A 21539-nucleotide genomic window follows, 5' to 3' on the forward strand; every position below is an offset into this window, starting at 1 on the left:
ATGGCCCACTTAAGTGTATAAAAATAACCAGAGACCGTTGCCCAGAGTCAAGACGATCTGCACGGGTTGGCTAACCAAGCGAGTTACCACACGCAGTACTCAGGCTCCAGGTCGCGAGTGGTGTGGCCTGAACTGGGGTCACAGCCCGAGAGCTGGTGGCATCTCCACCTGGGCGCAGGTGCAGCAGGGGTTGGGGGCGGGGTGGAGGGGCGTGGGCGGGGCGAGTGGATGGGGCGGGATGGAGGCGAGGCGGGGCGGGGCTCTCTAGGGGCGTGTCCCCCTCGCTCAGGGACACGCGCTCTCGGCCGCAGCAAGTCCCTCCAAGTTCCCTCCCTCGCTCTCCAGCGGAGCCTGCCTGAGCCCTCCCACTCGGTGCAGAGCGAACCGCCGCGGCCGCCGCCAGCTGGGCCCTCCGCGGCCGCGCGTCCTGGGCCGGCTTGGCCAACCCCGTCCGCTCCCTGCGCGCAGCCCCGCGGTGGCGTTGGCGGCGCGGTGAGGACTCTGCGGCCCCTACTGCCCGCGGTCGGTGCTCAGTCCTCGTTGGGCCCCGACTCTTCCCACCTCGCCATTCCTGGAAGCCTGGCCGCCGGCTCGGCCCGCGTCGCCCTGAGCCGGGGAGCACGGCTGAGGTAAGATTGGGCCCCGGGGGATTGGAGGGCTGCAGCCAATTTGAGGTCCGGGTCGGGTGGTCGCTCTACGCTCCGACAGTGGACAATGCCGAAGCCGCGCGCGGGCGGAGCGAAGCCGGCTCTGCGCCTGCAGCCTCCCAGCCCGGCCCGGCTCTCCGTCCAACCCGGATGGGGGTTTGGTTGGCACAGTCAGACCCCGGCCAGCATTTTCAGGAGTCGCAGCGTCCCGACTGCCGTGCGCTCAGGGCCAGGTGAAGCCGGCAACGCTGAGGAATAGGACTGGGCCCCGAAGGTGCGCCTGCGAGTTGACGGTGGAGGAGCGGGTCAGCGAGGGACAGGGGCTCTCGGCCACTGCTCCTTGCACCGTCTCTGATTTCCCTGCCAGATACCTTGGGAATATCAGTTATCTCATGCCTGGCTGGGAGTGATTGGAGGGCAGGCAGATTCCAGGGCTCTGAAAGTTTTTGTCTCTGGGGTTATTCCCTCCAGTGCCTCAGTTGTTTCTACTTTCTTTGAAAGCATACAGATTTGAGATATAATTAAATTGCCCTTGGCTTATTCTTGCCCACATGACCCCGCGGAGTTCATAACTGGCAACAAAGCACATGCAGGCTGTGGGAACCCAGTGCCTGCCCTGCCCTGCCCGGTGCTCTCGTATTGTCCTGAAATCCGGAGCTGCACTGTGTAAATGGCAGTGACAAGCCTCTCCTAAGCTGGTTTGTGGAGAAGACCAAGGAGATAACTTTGAACCTGCTTGAGTGAACTCTGAAGGTGGTAAGAAAGCACCTGGTGCACAGATTGTTAATCCTTTCCATTGTGCTTCGGGCTTGTTCACACACACACACACACACACACACACTCTGAGGTTGTCTACGTTACAGATAAACTGTGGGTTTTCTTCACGGCCAAGTTATGTCCTGTGAAAAATCTGGCACACATCTGTGATAACATCTCGTGTCGGGAGCTGGAAGGACTGCATCCTGGTTTATTTTTGAAGACATGGATATGATTGTAGAAGAAGCACTTTTGCACTATGATAAGGATGGCTTCCATTTTCTTTTCCTTGGTTGGTGTGGAAGATAACCATTCCCACCCCCAGGTTCTGTTTAGAGTCACTCCCTGGGAGAATCTTGATTAATTTGTTGTACTTTTGGCTTTGCAAAGCTCTGGCCATTCAGAAAAACTACTCAATAAGGGTAGTTATGTACGTATACAACTTCGTGGTAAGCTGAACTTTTTCAGCGGTGAAATCTCACAGCTTTGCATCGAGATGCTTCTTCTGTGGTATTGCTAATGGTGGTGCACCATGAAGTCACTAGTTGAACGGAAAGGAGGCAGTGCTGTGTCAGTGTGATGGTTGTTAGACATTTAGAACGGGGCCTGGCTTACAGCACTAAGTAAGCATCAGCAGTGCGATCTTTTATTTTTACTATTGGCCCATGTGTTTTTTATTTTTTCAATGATGATTTTGGTTTTGTTGTTATCCCGGGTGTTTAGAATCGTGTTGTGTTGAAGTCCTTAGTTTGATTCCAGTTGGAGATGAGGGTGGTTGGTTGTTTGGCCTGTGCCTAGCAAACTGCTGCCTCTGCGGATAGGTGTGATCTGATTTATAAACATCCTGTAGCAAGCCTGGAAGGGAGAGGACACAACCGTGAACACAACCTTAGTGCTAGTACATTTCTTAATAAGGAGACTTCATAATCCTTCATGGCCCAGTTTCCTAAGCAGAGGCCTGGGTATTAGGGAAAACATGGGGTCTGCATCCATCCCCAGCCCCTCTCTGCTGTTATGTCTAGTATTAGAATAGTACTTCCTTCTTGGGAGGACTTGTTGCCACAACAGAGGTGGGTCCCACTGTGATAAAAGCAAATTACAGATATCTGCTAACTATGCATTGATCAGGACAAATCATTCTTGTCCCACTTTCCCCCATCTAACCCTCCCCCACAGCCAGACTTTTTTCTTTCCTGAATAACTTGCCAAGCTGCATGAGGCATGGTGTTAACTGTTGGGGCCTGAAGAGCTGCAGCTGCTGTAGACATAGCAGTGGGGCAGTAGGTGGTGCTGTGGATAATCTTGGTGGACCAACAGGGATTAATTTAGCAGACCCATTGCCTGCACCTCCCAAAACCCTATTCTCATTTCACAGACACTGTCTAGCACTCTTTTTGGGAAGGAAGGTTTTGTGTGTGTTTTTTTTTTTTTTAAGATTTTATTATTATTGGAAAGCCGGATATACAGAGAGGAGGAGAGACAGCGAGGAAGATCTTCCATCCGATGTTTCACTCCCCAAGTGAGCCGCAACGGGCCGATGTGCGCTGATCCGATGCCGGGACCAGGAACCTCTTCCGGGTCTCCCACGCGGATGCAGGGTCCCAAAGCTCTGGGCCGTCCTCGACTGCTTTCCCAGGCCACAAGCAGGGAGCTGGATGGGAAGTGGAGCTTCCGGGATTAGAACCGGTGCCCATATGGGATCCCGGGGCTTTCAAGGCGAGGACTTTAGCCGCTAGGCCACGCCGCCGGGCCCGGTTTTGTGTTTTTTTAAAAAAGCTTTCTGTGGTTTGGACTTTTTCTAGGCTATTGGCCAGGCTTTTCCTTTTGAAAACCAGGGTATTGTAGGTGTTAGATGACCAAGGCTTGTAGAAATATTACTTAGTTAATGCACTGCTCACTCTCATTTTTCTGTATTAGGGTCTGATTGGTCACTCCAATTTGGAGGATCCTCAGTTAACCCAGACTTTTTTTCCTGCAATGGTAAACACTTAGAGGAGAGGAAACAACTGAGAAGAAACCTACTTGCATTGTGAATTTATTTAAGAAAACAACTTTCGAGGGTCAGGTTGTGTGTCTCCTGATTTGTGCTACTTTGCTGGGTCCTGGTATGATGCAATCAGGATTGATAATCAGGATGAAGCTTCTGAAGCTTTGCGATCATGACTCATCCAAGGAAAAGAGATTCACTCAGTACAGAGCAAGCGTCAGGGCTAGAAAATACAGCAGAAAAAGGATCTTACGGTTCATTGGCACAGCAGGGTTTGTGGAACTGCCCGGGTTGGAGATGCCAAGTGTCTCCTTCACCGAGCCCAGACCTGTTCTGTCTTTCTGCAGTTGAGCTGGAGGGACTGTCTGCAGGCACACAGCCAGGCAATAGCACGGTGCTGATGTCTTCTGTGTCCCCAGGTCCTTCTGTACAGGAGCAAAAGCACTGCTGCCTTCCGCGTGCTGCTGTTGGCGTTATTCACAGTGTGCCCCTTGGGTCTGATATGAACGCCTCTTGATAACTCAGTGACGTACTGAGGATTTCAGGTGTAGCATGCGACCATCAAAGAGTCCAACATAAGAGAGCTGAAGCTGGTTTTGTTTCCTGGTGTCTACTTCGCTTTACCTTGTTAAGGACCAGTAATTTTAGGGAGGTTGGAGAGTGCCGTGGCAGGTTTAACTTCATTGGACTGTGTACGCACTAGTTCAGGTGGCTGAGATTTTAAAGGGTGTAAGGAAAGTTGTCCTGTTTTTGGCTTCATGGCTCAGGTGACCTGGGAAAAGTCAGAGCTCCTCTGCCTCCATTCACATTCTTTCCCTTGGATTAAAGTAGGTTCATTTATTTTGGTGACTTACATACTTCAGAAGGGAAGATGACAATCAATGAAATACTGCAACAAATTGTCATTCTTTGTATTTATTTGAAATTTTTATTTTGCACTAAGACAAATCCTAGTTTTAACTGGGACATGGTGATTCCATGTATTTGTGTTGAAAACAAAATGACCAAAGAAGTAATATTTGAAAACTGTCCAGAGGCAAACACAGATTATGCCCAATGTGTTTATTAAAAAAGCTAATCTTAGCATCGAATCAACACTTTGACAGGATGCATCATGGGATGATTGGCATATAAGATTTTGGGAACTTAATTGGAAATTTAGGTTTTTTTGGTTGTTGTTGTTTGTGAATGTCATCCTACAAATGATTAACTACAACAAGTGAAGATTATAGCAAGACTTTTGACTGGCGGGGAATTCTTTTTCACCTTGTTATTAAAGCACCTGATTTTCCTCAGACTGACCCTTCTTGTTGTAATATTAAAGCAGCTACGTCCTACACGTGTAGATTTTGATACCTGGGTTTCCTCGTAAGAAGAGAAGACACCGGGTGGGATTTGGGCCTCATAAGGAGGATAACTCCAGAACCCAGCTCTCAAAATCAGAGACCTTGTTTGTGCTTTTGTTTTCCTGGGCAACTTTAATAGTAGCTTACTACCTTTTTTCTGGTTTGTTTTGTGATATAAACTATACATAGTGAGCATGTGGTTGATTAAACCATTTTAAGCTGATGTTGCAGCTGAGATTTGAAAATTGCAAACAGTTTAGATAGTGGTTCAAAGAGGAATACCAAACGGAAAGGAAGCAGTGTGTCATTTGGTAAGGCGGGTTTCTGGAAGAATGTCCTGTGGTATGTCTCACGTGTCACGGCAAGGGGGCTTTGAGATTGTGCAGTGCCAGCTAAGGCTTTTAACGTGTGGGGAGGTGCACAGTGTGTTTCCTCATAAACACTAAATGTTAGTGCCTTGTCCTTTCCAGGAGGAAGCCAGGAGGCCTTCTAGCTGAGTGTTCTTGAGAACAAATTTCTTGTCTCTTTAGCTGGACCTGAGTAGCAAAACTGGCAGTTATGCCAAAGAATGTAGTTTGCTCATTTGTTCCATTATTTTTTTATGTTGGTAGATATTAAAAGAAGATGCTGTTATAGATGGGGCACCTGGAAGACAGAGGGGTAGTAAGAGAGAGGCTTGCTCTTTTGAGGCTTTATGGTGTAAGACAGAAACATACAGTTTACAAAATGAAGAGCTGGGGCTGTTGTGCTAACATAACAGGCATCTGTGTTTAGCACTGGCATACCATATGGGTGTATTTCATATCCTGGCTGCTCCACTGCCAAACGAGATCCCTGGTTGTGGCCTGGGAAAGCAAGGGAGGCTGACACAGGTCCGTGGGTTCCTGCACCCATTTGGGAGACATGAAAGAAAATTCTGACTTCTGGCTTCAAATATTCCCAGTTCTGGCCGTTGCAGCCATTTGGGGAATGAACCACCAAGTGGAAGATCTCTGTCTCTCCTTGTCCTGCTGTAAAATTTGCCTTTCAAATAAAGAATAAAAAAGTCTTTAAAAAGTGAAAAACAAACATTAAAAACGCATATTGAAAGTGTTTATTTACTTAATTCCATTTATTTGAAAGGCAGGAAGATAGGTTGACAGAGAGAGACAGAAATCTTCTATCTGCTGGTTCACTCTCAAAATGTCTCCAGCATCTGGTGCTGGGCCAGGTCAAAGGCAGGAACCAGAAACTCCATCTGGGTTTGCCACCCAAGTGGCAGTTACTCAAGTACTTGAACCATTGTCTGCTGCCTCACAGTACATGTATCAGTTAGAAGTGAAGTTGGGGGCCTGGCGTGGTGGCTTAGTGGCGAAAGTCCTCTTCTTGAACGTGCCAGGATCCCATTTGGGCACCAGTTCTAATCCCGGCAGCCCTGCTTTCCATTCAGCTCCCTGCTTGTGGCTTGGAAACGCAGTAGAGGACACTCCAAAGCCTTGGGATCCCACACCTGCATGGGAGAGCCAGATGGAGCTCCAGGCTCCTGGCTTCAGATTGGCACAGCGCAGCCATTTGGTCACTTGGGGAATGAATCATCAGATGGAGTATCTTCCTCTCTGTCGCTTCTCCTCTCTGTATATCTGAGTTTGTAATTAAAAAAAAAATCTTTAAAAAATGAATAAAAAAGAAGTGGAGTTGGAATCCAAACCCAGGTACTTCAGTAGACCAAACTCCTGCCTCTACAGCAGCAGTACATGTATTCAGGAATGGGGGTGACTTTTCCATTTGTGCTGGATGGTCTTAAGAACTCTTGGAGACTTAGAACTGAGATTTAAGTGTAAAAAAGGAAAGCTCTGGAAGGTGTGGGAGCATAGGCCAGGCACAGGTACCATGGCAGGTATAAATTGCCTTTTGAGAGGAGGCACAGATAGCCGCAAAGGAACCACATCAGTTGACCCTTCTAAATCGAAAGTCTAATCGCTCTATGTTTCCTTAGTGAGAGTGATGTGATGGAAGGTGGGTCAGGATTTGGTTTGTGGATTGGGAACCTCTCTCTGCCTGTGGTGTGAAGACCTGACTGCTGGCGAAAGGCAGAGACAGGGGCCAGCTCTGCAGGAGCTGGAACGACCTGAGCATGCACCAGGATAGGCATTTCTCCTCCCCCGTGCACCACTGATTTGAGATGCATCTTGCTGGGTACCACTGAGAAACAAAACACACTGCTTATTAAGTTGAGACACTGGGATATGTAGCCTTATCTCAGGCATTGAAACAGAAAAATGCGTGTGTCTTGGGGAAGCATTCTGTGTTCTGGAGATCAAGCCGAGAGGTCTTGCTAATTTTCATTTTATTACTATTTGCACCTGAATAATACAATTTGGAGCTTGTATTTAGGGAACCTGGGAAATCAGGTCATGCCTTATGGCAGAACCTACCTCAAGATCAGAAACTGGAGGAAAAAAACTGTGGTGATGTAAATAGTCTTTCCAGCGCTTAAAAAGGGTGTAGAGGAGGGTTCACTTTATTATACTATCTCCATGTGCATCACAGATGTTGATGTCACAGAAACAGCCCAGAAGCCTTGAATTTACGGAGTCCAAGAGGATATGCTGACCCTGTGTGCACATTCAAGGTCTGGACAGTGTCTGTGACTGGCCCTAAATGCACACCGATCTGGGAATTCCTAGCTTGGTTTCCTTCTGTAACACCATTAGAATTGGAAAAGGGTGAGGGTTTGGTGATCCTCCAGCAAAAAACCTAGTCATAGGCCAGTAGATGGCCAGGTGGCAGGTGATCGGGAGACAGGACTTGCAGTTGAGTCTGTCTACGTGGTTAGATTACTGACGCTTCCAGAATCTCTACTTACTTAGCTCTAAGATGGGTATGATTGTATTACCTACTCTAGGATTATTTTAAGTGTTAAGTAAATGGTGCTTGCAACATGTTGAACACTTTATGGAGTTAGTTGCTGTTTTGTGTCTCTGTTTTCATACTTTCCATCTGACTCCGTTAGGCTCATCATACTGGTCCCAGGACAAAAGTTACTTTTCAGACATGTCTTGACCTGGCAGAGCTAAAGCAGCTCCTTCTCCAGGCAGCATCTTCTTTCTTGCCCTGTTTTATCTTGTTCACAGCCTTCATTCCTTACTGAAACTGCACACTTGGTTTGCTTATCAATGGTGCATTTCCACAAGTTGAATATAGCTCTGTAAGACTACTGTATCTGCAGTGCCTTGGTTGTGATCTTATGCTGTGGGCTCCATCTTTCACATAAAGGCTGCATGAGGACTGGCCAGCAGGTTGGTGCTGAATTGGAAGTGCCAAGCCTTGCCCTTGGAGGCCTTAAGGGCTGCCTGCAAGGCTCATCTTAAACAGGGTTCTTTCACCTTTGTGTTTTGCGCTGTGAGATTACTGGCTTTCTAGTCCAGTTGTATAAACCTGAGGCCTATTGAGCAGCTTCCAAGCAGGTTTTGATGGGGTACTTTTGGAGTAGAGGGGACAGTTATTTTTGGAAGCCTGGGTTTTTTTTGGATCATAGGACAGGCTTATTGTCATACCCTTGGCTTTTTAGAAGATGTCACCTGCTTGGTCTTCAAGCTGAAACCGTACCTAATGCCTGGGAGGTCAGTGTACAGACACTCCATTTGTTATGTAGTAAACAGTTACGGTCATGAAAGGGGGCTAAATTGTGCTCTGTTTATCCCAGAGGTTGGAGTCATTAAATACTCCTAGGACAAGTCCCATTTTGACACAGAACAGCTGTAACTGTGGATCATGGATTTTTCTTAAGTCTCATTTTTGCATTGATTTTGACACTGCCATAATTTTCAAAAGGAGGCCCCTTCATTTTAGATATAAGTCATATGTGGGAGCTAGATATAAGTCATATGTGGGGACAGGAGTTGTGGTGAGGTGTTAAAATTGCTGTTTGCGTTGTTAGCATTCTGTGTGGGCATCAGTTAGAGTCCCATCTGTTCCATTTCAGATGTAGCTTCCTGCTAACGCACCTGAGAAAATAGAAGACAGCTTAATTGTTGAGGCTTCTGCCACCTATTTGGGAGACCTCATGACGTTTTAGCTTCCTGGCTTCAACCTGGCCAAGTCCTGGCTATTGTGCCATTGATTTTGGGAAATGAAGCAGCTGATGGAAGTTTTCTGTCTCTCTTACTCTATCCCTCCCCATCTCTCTTTATCTCTCTCTTTTCCTGGCTGTTCTTCAGTCTCTGCAACTCTACTTTTTGATTAAATGAAGAAATATTTTAAAAGGAAATAAGTCATATTTGTTCAATTTTCCAGCATATTTGCTTATTGACAACACTCTTTGGATAACATTTAGTAAGTCAAATGCAAAAGACTTAGCTTCGAACCCTTGTATAGACACTCCACAAGTTTAGATATATGTGTATTTGGTCACTGATATTTGCAAGTGTGTTAGTTCTTTGTCTTGGCCACTATGGGAATAGTAGATCTTCCCTGTAGACTGTGAGTGGTAAGTATCTGGTATTGCAACGAAGCTGCTGTTTGGGACGTCTGCTTACCATACTGGAGTCCCTGGGTTCCAGTTGCAGCTCCACTTCTGATTCCAGCTTTCTGCTAATGAACATTCTGGATGGTGGCATGTGCTGATTTAAGTAGTTGCATTCCTGCCACGCATGTAGGAGACCTGGAATAAATTCTGGGTCCCTGGCTTCAGCCTGGCCCAAGGCTGACTGCTGTGGGCCTAGGGAGAGTGAACCAGCTATAGAAAATCTCTGTGTGACTCTCCACCTTTCAAATAAATAGAAAACTGGAAGACAGGCACTCAGCAATGTTGAGCAATGGCCAGGAATCCTTCCGGCACTTCTGTGTTCTGACTGCAACACTAACAGCCCGGTGCACAGGGAGATGCATTGTCTACTTAACTGGGAGTCGGGCATTATTTGAAAAAATCCTTTGCATCTGGCCCTGCCCTGTGTGCTTTCAAATGATCATTAATTGGAATGTTGTGATTTTTTTAAAGTCAGATGTTTTTCTTCTCTAGAAATTTTGTTCTTGTTTAGTGACCATGAGAGTATTCATCGTGTTGGTTTTGTGTGTGCTTTTGTGTATGTGTGCTCTCTACAGCTGCTATTTGCTTTGTTCTGATTTTCAGGAGCCCTGTTGGGGTGTGTAAATCGTCTTATCACATTTTGGTCAATATGAGTATACAGATAGTCTAGTAACTTTTCTCTTTAATGATGATTTTATTGCCTTCTAGTTCTTGTTAGTAATTGTATGTTTCTGGTGTTTAAGGAAGAACATTTCATTTTTAAAAATAGGCACTCCGTGCTAGTTGAGAGAATTTCTTTTTGAGATTTATTTGTTTTGACTTGGAAGTCAGTGTTACAGAGAGAGAGGGAGAGACATAAAGAGAGAGAGAGATCTGTTTACTGGATCACTCCCCAAATGGCCACAACAGCTAGAGCTGGGCTGGTTCAAAACTGGGATCCAGGAGCTTCTCCTGGTTCTCCCATGTGAGTGCAGGGGTCCTAGGCCTTGTACCCTTCTCCACTGCTTTCCCAGGCCGTTAGCAGAGCTGGATTGGAAGTGGTGCAGACAGGACTAGATCCTGCACCCATGTGGGATGCCGGCGCAGGATTAGGCTACAGTGTCATGGACATCAATGCTGAGATATTCTTTTTGATACTACCAAAGAATACTTGTGGTCTATCAATGTTGTTTGGAAACTGATTCTGTATGGATTTTCTTTGAAAGTGATGGAAACATTGAGCTAGCATCTGCTCCAGTTAGAAGCAGCTCTGTCCTCACGTGAGGGAGACATGTGTTTCTTCTCCTCTGCTGTTATTTCTTTCTCTGGTTTCTCCTAAAGGTAATTTTCCTCCCAGAATTTTCTGGCACAGGACTGAGTGATATTCTTTGTTAACCCACGGTTGTTACTTCCACAAGATCATTTCAGTGTGAAGCTTTCTCGGTTGAGGTTCTGCAATTAGTAGTAATGAGGCCTCATTGCAAGACCTTGTGACTAAGTATACTAATGCATCATTGTCAGATATCTTTATACTTCCTGAGTCTGGAATAGCTAAGTCTTTTCATTTTATCTGACTTTTTTTTTTCCACTTTACTAGAGTGTTATTTACATTTATTTACCTTCTGCTAGTTATGATTCTATGGAGAAACGGAACCAAGTAGGATACACATGTGAAAGGGGATTCATTGACAGGAATTGGTTCAAGAGAGTGGGGAGGCTGAGAAATGCCATCACCCGCCCTCTGCAGCAGGAGACCCAGAGAACAGAATCGGCAGGAAATGGCCCAGCAAGAGGAAACACAGACTGGTCGGCTCAAACATTCAGGTAGACAAAGAGAATCTGAGCTTTCTGCACGTTTATGTTCTACTTGGATCTTGGATCTGCTACCTGTTTGGGGATTCCCCCCCCCCCCCACTACATTGAGGAGGGACATCTACTTTACTGAGTTCTTTGCTCATTTCTCCAGAGCACAGCCATAAGTAATACTTTACCATATACCTTGGTTCCCGTGGTCTGGGCAGAGGGACACATGAAATTAAACCATTGCATACCTGTAACATGATTAAAGGGGCTCATGGTTCAGGCCGATGTTTAAAAATATTTTGTGGGGCCTAGCGCAGTAGTCTAGCAGCTCAAGTCCTCGCCTTGCAAGCACCAAGATCCCATATGGGCACCAGGTATGGGCACCGGTTCATTTCCTGGCGGCCCTGCTTCCCATCAACTCCCTGCTTGTGGCCTGGGAAAGTAGTTGAGGATGGCCCAAGGCCTTGGGTCCCTGCAACCCCGTGGGAAACCCAGAAGAGGCTTCTGGCTCCTGGCTTCAGCTCAGCTCAGCTCCGGCCATTGCAGCCACTTGGAGGGTGAATCATCGGACAGAAGATCTTTCTGTCTCTCTTCCTCTGTATATCTGACTTTCCGGTAATAACAAGTAAATTTTTTTTAAAAGAAAACATTTGGTGAAAGTCATTTCTCCACTGTGTTTCCGTATGCAGAGTGTTGAGGCGAGGCACCCCTTCTGCAGGTCCTGTTGGCTTTCTCAGCAGTGGTGGCAACAGGGTGCTTTTCCTTGCCTACCTATACTTCCTTCTGTAATTTCACCAATGGCTGCATTCCAGGTGAGTTCTTGGCTTTGTGAGTGTCTCCTGTGAGACGGTTTTTTAATTTCTGCAGGGCAAGTATGATCTGTGGGATGAAAGCATTGGGGTCAGACAAGACTTACACAGTAGAAATTACGTCCCATTTATCATTTGCATTTTTACTTGGTTTTCTGATTTCAGCCAGGAAGGACGGTATTATTGAAATGCAAAAATCTGTCATTTATGTTTCAATAGAAGTTAGTTAATTGACTGGGTAGTAGCCATGTGTTGCCTGACAAGTTGATTGTGAGGAAGGCAGTGCCATATCATCTTCTCAAAAACACTTGCTTATTCACAAATGGCCCTTGATATATAATTGTTTTTGATACTTTACTAATGCGTCATTTTTGCATGTTCACTGTGTCATTTTGTAGTTCCAGTAGTCGATGCATTTTTGCTTGTACACAATCACAGTTTTGATTTCTGAGGCACTTGGTTTCAAGAGGTGAAGAATCATTTACCCACTTGCATCTAACTAAAGCTCAAAGTGCCCAAGAATTCCATTGGAGTCTTACTTATCTAGAATATTCAGGGCTTTCTTATGGTTCCACACCTGCTCCTCTTTTGCTTAGGAGTTGCTTTGGGGCTAAAATCACACGCAGGCAGCAGTTGAATACAGAGTCCTGGGATCTGTGACAGTGTGGGTGGCCTTGTGACCAATGCTATGGCTGTGTCACCGTCCAGGAGAGTGACTGTGAGTCTCTAGTAAATCACAAGAAAGTTTTTTTTTTCCAGATTTATTTTATTTTTATTGGAAACTCAGATAAACAGAGAGGAGGAGAGACAGAGAGGAAGATCTTCCACCCGATGATTCACCCCACAAGTGGCTGCAATGGCTGGAGTTGAGCTGAGCTGAAGCCAGGAGCCCCTTCTGGGTCTCCCACATGAGTGCAGGGACCCAAGGCCTTGGGCCATCCTCAACTACTTTCCCAGGCCACAAGCAGGCAGCTGGATGGGAAGTGGGGCTGCCAAGACATGAACCAGTGCCCATATGGGATCTTGGTGCTTGCAAGGCGAGAAATGTAGCTGCTGGGCTACTGTGCTGGACCCACAGGGAACTAGAAAGCTGAACTGCAAAGAAAAAACCATTTGGGTCTTATGTGTTAAAGCGAACGCATCATCTACATTAATTTCACCTGTTTCTGTATGCTTTATAGGACGGCTGTGAGAAAACTTAAGCAAACACCTGTGGTTTGCATTCGTGGTTTCATTGCATTTCCATATGATGATGCCATTCTAGGCTCTGCAATTCCTTGATTCTAATCCATTTCCTTGGCAGTGTTCTAGAACAAAACATTGAACAGATGGTTGTGTACTTTTAGAAAAGGAAAGTAGTAATAGCTGAAAGCAAAAATGGGTTCGTCAAGAGCGAATCATGCCAAGCAGGCTTCACAGTTTTGCCCCTTTCATCATGTTGTCATGCTGAAAGACCAGAACAATTCTGGTAGTAGTGTGTTTGAACTACATTAGAAACACATCCTCTGACAGCCTGGAGTGTTTTAGAGAATATGTATTTGGGGCTAATGGTGTGATTGTCAGTGACACAAAATAATGACAAGTCCCCATTGAAACGTCAAAGTTTTATTGAATCCCAAGGAAATAAATAAGGTTTTCCCATTGAATGGTTTCTTCTGAGTAGAAAATCTGAAAGATAACTTAGTGCTGGCTCTGGGCCTTGTTTAGGTGGTTCCAGTGTGTGGTGTCAGTGGAGGCCCAAGTACTCGCTCCAACTTGGCCATCACTTTTAACAACTCCACCTTCTCCCAAGGTACAGGAGAGGCTGTTGAAGGCTTGGCATGGATTTCCTTAACTTATCTCAGCCTCCTGAAAGGTTGTGTGTAGAACCAATGGAGCTGCCCCTCTGAAATGAACACTGGTTGGCCCTTACTTACCAATAGATTTATGTCAATGCTGAACAAGGTGGCAGACACCAGATGTTGCAGAACTCTTTGCGAAAGTGGATCCAAAGTACAGGATGGGAGCATGGAATGTCAAGCAGCACAGAGGGAATACGTGGCTGTCCTTGGACCCAGAGAAGGAGGCTGGTGATTGGGTGCTGTCCTCTGTCCAAGCTGGATGCATGCTAGGGCTCTGTCAGCAGTTGGTCACTGTTACTTTCTCGGCTGGAGGGATTAGTGGATTGTACGTGTTCCCCATATTACTGAATAAAGTCCCAGGAAAGAAAGTGGTAGCAAGCTCTGCTTCAATTTAAGGGAAGGTCAGAGACAAACCAGGCAAATATGGGCTGCCGTGGGGCCGATAGGGCATTCCATTGGGACTGGACAGTTAGCTTTCTCATCCTGCACATAGAGGCTGATGGTATTTTATCCTGGCTTACACCGACCTTACCCACAAACTGCAGTTGCTGTTGCTATTTGCAGCCTCATCTTTTTTTCTTCTCATTTTGGGTTTATTTCATCGTGCCATAGAAACTCTCAAAGCTGCACTGCAGAATTCACAGAATGCTCAGGGCACTCCCAGGGGCACAGTGTGGGAAAGCAAGGTCACTTTTCTCCTTAACACCGAAGGAAACTGATAAATGCTGGTGGTAGGGTGCAGGAGGAGTGAAGTTGCTGCCTTCGCTTCTGGAAGGGCTGTTTTCTTGCCCAGGATATGACTGGAGCCGAGGTCTTAATGTGAACAGAAGCTGAGCATGTGTTACGGTCCTCGTGTTGGCTCATGAAGTATATGGTTTTGCCTTCCCTTCTCTTTGAACTGTCAGGGTAAAACTGGCCTAACAGTTGTCAGTTGTTGACAGTCGTGTCCTGTATTGGAGTACTCGATTTCAAGTCTAGGCTCTGATCTTCATTGCAGCTCCCACTTTCCCACCTTGAGGGGCAGCAGGTTATGGTTCTAGTAGTTGGTTCCCTCCACCTGCATGGGAGACGTGGATGAGTTCCTAGCTCCTAACTTTGGGCTATCCCACTCCTGGCTGTTAAAGGTATTAGAGAGAGTGCACCAGATTATAGGAGATCTCTCTCTCTCTCTCTCTCTCTCCTGCCTTTTAAATACACAAAACATTTAAAAATGGCTTTCAAGTTGAAAGTCCGAACTGTGACCCCAGAAGCAGCCGGGAATCTGTAGTTTCCAGGCCTTCTGTTCTGAGTGGGAGCCAGTGATCCCTTTGGAGGGACCACTCTGGTGAGGCTGATGCCAGGTCGCCCCTAGAACCCTGGATCTGGGTCAGTGCTTTGCAGACATTAGCAATCTGAGTCATGAGGGCATTGCTGTTCACACATAAATTGTGGCTGTCCTGGAGTTGATTTTAGAGGTATGGGGGAGGATCTAGGAATGTGCATTTCTTGTGTGTCTCCTGATAATGCTGAGCTGCTCTGGGTCATGTCCTTATTGGAGAGGTGCAGACTGATAGCCTTGAGCCTCTGGAAGCTGCAAACTGCAGCATCTTGGGCAGGAGGTAGGATTACAAAGGTGAGTGTCTTGTGGGAAAATGCCACAGAGAGCCCAAAGGGCAATGAAAGTTCTGGAGCAGAGGAGCTGTGGTGCCACCTTCCTGTTAGAAACCTTGAGTGCTGTCTCCCAAGAAGCCATATGCACAAAACAGTTCCGTTAACTTTTTCGCATTTGTATTTAGTCTGCATTTCTTTTCACAACTAAAATATCTGTTTGATATTATTTTTGCTTTGAGGCATCTTAGACATTTCTAAGTAAGCCTATGATCTTCACTTTTTATTTTAAGAAGAAATTGTGTTTTGATAGAATACGAATACTCTGCTTTCTGACATCCTCAGCTTTATGACTGGATAGATTTGAGTCAGAATCCTACTTTTGAATACCAAGTTTTTTATTCAGATGTTGTAGGTAGCACTACACCTGTTCTTCTGTATCAAGGCTCTTGGGTCTTGCTTGGGATCTCACTCTTCGTTTGTAGGAACTGGTGTTCTACAACTCACAGGTGTGCTTAGATAACTAGCATGACCCTGCTGAGAGACAGCTATGCTTCAAGGGCGCAGTAACAAAGAACTTTCTACTCAGTGAGGCAGCTCAGATGATATTTCTACTCAGTTCACTCATGTTTCCATTGGACTTCTAGAGTACATGTCCTGAATTGTGTTTTCTTATATCAGTTTGAACATATACACATCCAGAATTCAAAAAAACCTTAACATGTCAACAAAAATATATAAAAAAAAAACTTGAAAATGGGACCCTGCATGGTAGCCACCTGCTAAAGTCCTCACCTTGCATGCAACAGGATCCCACATGGGCACTGGTTCTAATCCGGTGACCATGACTCCCATCCAGCTCCCTGCTTGTGGCCTGGAAAAGCAGTGAAGGACAGCCCAAAGCCTTGGGACCCTGCATTCGTGTGGAAGACCCAGAATAGGCTACGGCTGCTATTAAGTTGCTTTAATAGGCTCCTGGCTGGATTGGTGCAGCTCTGGCCATTGCAGCTACTTGGGGAGTGAATCATTGGATGAAAAATCTTTCTCTCTGTCTCTCCTCCTCTGTGTATATATCTGACTTTCCAATAAAAATAAATAAATGTAATCTAAATAAAAGTACTTGAAAATGTAGTAATGATAAGAAATGATCAGGACTTTCAGCCATGAAAATGGATATGTTTACTTGGAATTAAAATTGTTTTTACAAAAATAGCTACACTTTGCTAGGAATTTTAATTCCTATGTTGCTGAGTTGATATATCTTTTTTGAAAGCTTTTTTTTAAGATTTATTTTTTTACTGGGAAGGCAGAGCCACAGAGACAGTGAGGGAGAGACCTTCTGTCTGCTGGTTTATTCTCCAAATGGCTACATGGCGATTTAAGGTCCAGGAAGCAGTAGCTTCATAGGGATTGCCTTGCTAATGCAGGGGCCCAAGCAGCTCAGCCATCCACTGCTGCTTTCCCAGACAGACTACCAGGGATCAGATGTGGAGTGATTGGGACTTGAAACCTTTGACCCTATTGGAGGCCAGGAAATGCTTTAACCATCACTCCACAGTTCTGGCACCAAGCTTGGATTTTTTTTTTTTTTGAAGTTACATGAAATTTACTATTTTTTGGAATGTTTTTTAATTCAACAAATGTTGATACAGCTAATATTAAGTTGATTTAATTTGGAGAAATATAGTGAAGTTCATTTTTTAAAATTTAGCCTTAGTTCCTCGTGTGAAATTACCCACTATCAAATAAAACATGTTTTGAAATGTTGGAAGGATTTGAAGTGAAATCTAGGTAAACATATGCTCATAATTAAGTAAGTACTATTTGGAACTAAGTCAACTCCTAGGATATTGAACTGTTTGTTATTGTATCATTCAACTTATTCTTTAAAAAAAAAAAAAAAGGATTTATTTAGTTTTATGTGACCTGCAGATTTCCAGAGAGAAGGACAGAGAGAGGTATTTCATCAGCTGGTTCACTACCCAGGTGGAGCTGAGCTAATCCAAAACCAGGAGCCAGGAGCTTCCTCCAGGTCTCCCAGATGGAATTGAACCATCTTTTACTGTTTTCCCAGTCCATAACCAGTGAGCAGGGCCAGAACTTGAGCAGTTGGAACTTGAATTGGCACCCATATGAGATGCTGGTGCTTGCAGGCTAAGGATTTGCATGCTGTGCCACCATGTTGGCTTACCAGTTCATTTTTTTTAAAGATTTATTAAGTTGGATAGGTAGATATATAAAGAGAAGCAGAGATACACAGAGAAATATCTTCCATCTTTGCTTCACTTCCCAAATGGTCTCATTGGCTGGAGCTGAGCTGATCTGATATGAGGAGCAAGGATCTCTTATGGGTCTGCCACATTTTCTGCTGCTTTCTCAGGCCATAAGCAGGGAGCTGGATCTGAAGTGGATTAGCAGGGGCAGGGGATGCCAGCACTTAAAGTAAGCAAGGGTAAGCCAGTTGAGCTTCCCTTTTTGTCTTTAGGAAACTTAAGTAGGCTGATTCATTTTTCCTACAATGTACAGTTATCAAACCCATCAATTAATGTTTTATTTCAAAGATAATTTTAGCCTCAGTTTTTATTTAATTCTAGAGTTTCTGTGTTTGTTCTGAAATATTCCATTTTTTAATCAATTAGACCCTTATCTTTCTATATATTACCTAACAACTTTGTTATAATTTTTTCTAAAGAAAAGATTTGTTTGTTCTTATTGGAAAGTCAGATTTGCAAAGAGAAGAGGAGACAGAGAAAAAGATCTTCCATCTGCTGGTTCACTCCCCAAGTGACCACAATGGCCGGAGCTGAGCTTATCCAAAGACAGGAATTGGGAACTTGTTCTGGGTCTCCCGAGTGGGTGCAAGGTTCCAAGGCTTTGGGCCATCCTCTACTGCTTTTCTAGGCCACAAGCAGGGAGATTGAAGGGAAATGGAGCAACCATATGGGATCCTGGTGCATTCAAGGTGAGGATTTCAACTAGGCTACTGTGCCAGGCCCTTGTTATAGTTTTTTAAAGCTGTTGGTTACTAATGTCATTTGCTGAGTCATCTGTGATGGTTCTTACTGTTTTTCATCTTAGTTGTGGTTTACATTTACTGTTTATTTTATGTTTCATAATTCTAAAAATTGTATTCCAGGTGTTGCAGCTAAAAACTGTTGGGATCAAAAATATAATACACATATATAAAACTATAAAACAATATTTTGATTTCTTGAGTCAACGTATAGGGTTAAGACAAGAATAGATTCCTTAGGCAGCTTGGAACTTTGTGTGTAGGTCAGAGGATACTGCAGGAGAGCTTATTTTGCAACATTATCCTCAGAGGGAGTTCTGCACCAAACAAAGACAGCCTCAGGAACCAGTCAGGATACAAGCTTTCAATATACAATGTATAAATTGTGTGCTCAACACTGTGCCTCCCTCCAGCTCTTGGCTCTCACTTTCCTGCATCCTGGACACTCCCCTAACTCTTGCTACAAAAGCCCAGCAAACTGCTATTCCAGGAGGCAGTTTAGGCATATCTACCTTCTTTCTTTCTTGTTTTGTCCCAAGTAAATGAAACTTTTCTTGAACAGTTCCTGCCTGAGGCTGATGCTTTGGAGACAGCCTAAACAAATGGATGCCCTGTGTTCTCTGTTCTTGATAGGGCGAGGCCCACACTTAGAGCCCTTAGAATTCAGCTGAGGCTTGAGATGCACATGGGTTCATATTGATCAGCCTTTAGGAACAGTTTTTGTCAGCACTTTAGCTGGGAAAGGGATTGACTACAACTGTAAATCTTTTTATGTTTGGTTAGATTCACAGATGGAAATACAGTGCGAGTCTTTGCGCTATATTGTTTCTCTTGGCTTTCTTGCCTTTCCACCACTGACTTCTTCTTCTTCTGTTGGAGTAGGGAAAGGGAGGGATCTATTAGAAGGCTTTGTAATAAAAATTGTATTTGCATTTTTGTTCTTCAGCTTCCCGCCCTAGTTCATATCATCATATAAGACTTTCTCCATTCCTAGTTGTCTCTCTAAGCTAAGGTAACCAGGAAGACTTTAGCTCACTGAGTACGGGCTTTGTCTTGGCCAAATTAGGGTCATCAAGGCTTCTTTGAATTTTTTACTTGAGAATTTTTTTTTTTTGAGTACGGTTTTCCATTTTCTCAGGTAAAATTCTAATTCTCACAATACTAAAGGCCTTTCATGTACTCTTTATCCTAATTAAATGTGAAGTCTCCTAAGCATTTTTAAAAACGGGTGCACATGGCCTGGCGCAGTAGCCTAGCGGCTTAAATTCTTGCCTTTCATGTGCCGGGATCCCATGTGGCCACCAGTTTTGTGTCCCAGTGGCCCTGCTTCCCATCCAGCTCCCTGCTTGTGGCTGGGGAAGCAGTTGAGGACTGCCCAGAGTCTTGGGACCCTGAACCTGTGTCGGAGACTTGGAAGAAACTCGTGGTTCTTGGCTTCAGATCAACTCAGCTCCAGCCATTGCGACCCCTGGGGAGTGAATCAACAGATGGAAGATCTTCCTCTCTGTCTCTCCTCCTCTCTGTGTATCTGACTTCCCAATAAAAATAAATAAATAACTAAATATTTTTTTTTCAAACAGGTACACCAAAGTGTTGTAGGTATAATGAAAGGAGGAGGCTGTGGCTCCTTACAGCTTGGGTCTGTTTCTCATCTCCCAAAAATGTGAAAAATTCCTTTCTTGGATTCCTTAGGAATGGCACAGCTCCCATTGTACAAATCTATGTGTTGCAGCTCTGTGTTAACAGCCTCTCCTCTCTTGGGTCACAGCTATTCTGCCAGATTTATGAAGGAATGCTGTAGGTTTCTATGTCACTGCTTCTCCTCTCTGCTAGGTTCTTTAGCTATGACCTTGAAGAACAAGGTACATAGACAAGGAAGAATAAACAAAGCAAAATAAGTTTATTTTAAAAAGCCAAGAAAAGATGCTGGTAGCCTGGAGGTGCTGTGCCTGATGGGGCTGCCAGCGAAGGGCTGTGAATGGGGGTTTTATGGTTCAAAAGGAGAAAGTTTCTCTGATTGTTTGAAATTCATTCTAATGAAGCGTTCAAGTGAGCCGTGTTTGGTGCCTGATGTTTTAGTAGCCTGTTTTGTCTAGAAGCTTGCACAGCACTCAGTCAGCTGGAAAATAGGTAAGACCAGGCATGATGACATTTGAAGGTTGCATTGTATGTCTTTCTCTTGTGTCTCAGGGCTCCTGGAGGGTTACCCATGTATGTTTCTTCTTTTCCTTCCCAGGAGCTTCTGGAGTCCCCATCAGTGTGAAATGTCTGTCTGTCTGTGGGTTCTTGTTGAACAATAGGAAACATTTCCTAGATGAATGAACTAAAGTAACAGTCTTCCAGTTGTTTCCTTTTTATCTGTGTCTGTGCTGAAGAGCCACCACTGGTTACTAGTTCTTCCAACAAAATTGGAAAATCTAAAAGGGGAAAAATAGAACCAAATGTGGGTCTTTTGGATTGCCCTGGAATGCTTTTTAGTTATGAAGCTGTTTGTTCTCATTTGAGTTACAAAACATAAAAACTAGACACATGCATAAAATGGGTTGACTGACTTTCTGTTTCTTTTTACAAATTTTATTTATTTATGTTTGCAAGTCAGATTTTACAGAGAGAGGAGGGACACCGAGGGAAAGGTCTTCCATCTGCTGCCTCACTTCCCAAATGGCCGCAATGGCGGGAGCTAAGCAGATTTGAGGCAGGAGCCAGCAGTGTCTTCCAGGGCTCCCTGGTGGATGCAGGGTCCCAAGGATTTTCCCAAGCCACAAGCTGGTAGCTGAATTGTAGTGAAGCATCTAGGACACAGACAGTGCCCATGTGGGATGCTAGTGCCACATGCAGAGGCTTAGCTCATTGTGCCACAGCACCGACCCCTGCATTTCTGCTTCTAATTGATGAATTGTAACTGTTTACTAACTTTCAAATATTCTAGCAATGATATTAAATGCAGTGTCATTTAATATTCAGAAAAACTATGACTAGAAGAAATGAGATTCCAGTTTGGGACCATTTGGCTGGAAATGTGCACTTTGAAGCTCTAAGCTATAATTATTGCATTTTCAACCACTTATTGATGAACCAGTAGTGTTTTATCTGATACCTACTTTATTGTAGTTATTAGATTTATTGATTTGAGAGTAGAGCATGATGGACATGGAGAAATTCAGTTACTGTGGAACATATAGAGTTGAGACACTAAGGCTTTACAGCTAAAGGATGCTAGAAAGGATGGTATAATACATATTTATATCCTATGGAGTAGCTTGT

At 44.7% G+C, this 21539-nt stretch overlaps 1 long non-coding RNA gene across 1 annotated transcript in view; it reads left to right on the forward strand.

The window, feature by feature from the left end:
- The first annotated feature begins 298 nt into the window (after positions 1-298).
- Positions 299-21539, forward strand: part of LOC131481143 (uncharacterized) — a 58379-nt gene continuing 37138 nt past the window's right edge. Inside the window, exon 1 of the long non-coding RNA XR_009246078.1 lies at positions 299-629. This is a non-coding gene — a long non-coding RNA (uncharacterized LOC131481143). The remainder of the gene's footprint in view (positions 630-21539) is intronic.

Source organism: Ochotona princeps, chromosome 9 (assembly GCF_030435755.1).
Source record: "Ochotona princeps isolate mOchPri1 chromosome 9, mOchPri1.hap1, whole genome shotgun sequence".
In the NCBI taxonomy this organism is placed as follows: Eukaryota; Metazoa; Chordata; class Mammalia; order Lagomorpha; family Ochotonidae; genus Ochotona; species Ochotona princeps.